The sequence below is a fragment of the Canis lupus genome, chromosome 20 (assembly GCF_011100685.1).
Source record: "Canis lupus familiaris isolate Mischka breed German Shepherd chromosome 20, alternate assembly UU_Cfam_GSD_1.0, whole genome shotgun sequence".
In the NCBI taxonomy this organism is placed as follows: Eukaryota; Metazoa; Chordata; class Mammalia; order Carnivora; family Canidae; genus Canis; species Canis lupus.
The window spans coordinates 37,639,694-37,642,002 of record NC_049241.1 but is presented as its reverse complement, the minus strand read 5'-3'; positions in this window follow the sequence as shown (position 1 = coordinate 37,642,002).

The following is a 2,309-nucleotide window of genomic DNA, read 5'->3' as shown; positions in this document are numbered from 1 at the left end:
GCCCGCCGCGCGCCGCCCGCGCCGCCCGCCGCCCGTCGGCCAGTCCGCCGCCCTCCGACTGCGCGCCCGCCACGGTGGCCGCGTGCTCCTCACGGCGGCCGGCCAATGGGCGAGGCGCGCGGAGCCCGGCCGGCCAATGGGCGCGCGCCTCGGCCCGGGGGGCGGGAGGTCCCGGGACGGGGCGGGGCGGGCCCCCGGGCCCCCTCCCCCGTCTCGGCGAGGCCCGGGAGCGCTCTGCGCCCCCCTTCGGTGGCCGCGGCGGCGATGGCCGCTCGTTGGGCTCCGCTCCGGGAGTTCGGGGGGCCTAAGGACGGCCGCCTCTTTGGGGCTACGGACGGCCGGGGCCGGGGAGGGGAGGGGAAGGGAGGGGAGGGCCGGGCGCGGCGGGCGCCCCTGGACTCCCCCGGCCCCTGCCCCTGCCCCGGCTCCGGCCCCGGCCCCGGCCCCAGGCCCTCTGCCTCGCCCTCGGCCCCCGGGTCCTCCTGCCCCCTCTCCGCCCTGGTCCTCCTGCCCTCGGCCCCGCCGCGGCGCCCCGCCCGGCCTGCGCCAGGGGTCCTGTCCCCCCACAGCAGGGCCCGCCAGAGTCACTCCAGCCGATAAGGAGCCCTTGCCGCGCGCCGCCCGGTGCCGGCCCTCGCCGGTGAGACCCTGGGCCCCGCAGCGACCTGCAGCACCGCTGACGCCCCCTGAAGCAGCCCCTCCTCGCTCCCTCCCTGGGCCGTGGGGAGCGAGGGAGCCGGAGGACCGGGCGGCGCCCTGCAGGGCGTTGGGCCCGGGGTTCCCTGCACCTGCCTGGTTCTGACCTCAGGAAATGGCCGCACCGAGCCCACTCTCCGCTTTCCCGCACAGCACAGCAGCCCCGCCTTGAGATGCCCTGGCCTCTTCTAGCAATGTGTCCAGACTTTCCATCGAAATGTTGCAGTTCTGCTTGCAAACACTCTCTACCTGTGTTTCTTCTCCTCATCTCTTTGCTGAGTCCACATGCGTACTAGGCCGGGATTAGGGGGTGGCTGACTTTAGCACTGGTGGGCCCAGCCGGTAGGGAGCTGGCCTAGCTGGACACTTTTTTTGGGGTGCTCCTCCCGGTATAAGCGTGTGTATATGAACATCCACTGCACCTTGGCTGAGAACCTATGCAGCGGCTCAGATCCTGGGCCAGGTGCTGGGGCAGGATGCAGGGAGAAGGGTAGGCTCATGGGAGACCCAACTGACCTAGGAAGGCTTTGGGAACCTGTCCACAAGTAGGTCTCCTCATAGTGGGAGATGGGTGCCCCTCAGTGACAGGCTTCTAGAGCCACCAAGAGAAACTGAGGTGAACTCCAAGCCAGCGTGTGTGCACTGTGCATGAAGCTGGGTTGGGTGAGCCCCAGAAGGCAGGTGATCCATGAAGCAGCTCTGGCCTGGCCGATCAGGGCCAGACTGTGACCTTTGCCAGGGGCCAGGCTTGCTTGCTCTCTCTTCTCCAGCCTATTCTTGTATATTTTGTGTTTACATCACCAAACTTTTTTGTTGACTTTAAGTTTTCATTTGATGTTCTTAGATTGTGTAATAGCTGTCTCCTTTCTCAAAGATAGGCCCTGGTTGCTTTTTTTTTTTTTTTTTTTTAGCCTTAGGTAATGAGGTGACAACCCTTTATAACAAGCACAGGGACTCAGAGAGAGTGAAGACTCTGGAGTTTGAGCTCTGCTTCCACCTGGCTCAATCTTTCAACTTTTTAGTTTCCCATCCATAAAAGGGAGTGATGTAGAGGGGAGTGTCCCTCGGTTCTAGAATAGGTGTAAAGAGTTAGCACCCCGATAACTGGTTATCACCACCATCATCATCCTATCTTAGCTAATGATAATTGATCAGTTACTGTGCTCCAAGTATTGTGTTAAGTGCTTTATTTGTATTACCTCTAAGTCCTCACAGCCTCAAAGAAAGGCCCCCGTTCGAGCAAGGGAGTGGTTTGACAAAGCCTGGGCTCTTGAGCCACTCTGCTCTTCTGTGATTATTGTGAATTAGGAGGTGATGCATTAAAAAGGACCTGCAAGTCCCTGCACAACGGTAAGTGCCCCATACAGGATAGCTTTTATTAATATCAGGGTTGTCTGTCACAGGGTGATTGCTTGGACTTTTGTCGTGACAATGATAAAGTTCAGCTTTCAGCAATGCCTATCAAATTCTGTTATTTTTAGAAGTCTAGTCACCCGTCATGGCCCCGAAATAAATGCAAAGCATTTGCATAACTGCATTTCAGAGTAAAGTGCGGGTCACGTTTCGTCCATCAGAGACGGCCACCACTTCCATCAGGCCTTTAAGAAAGATGG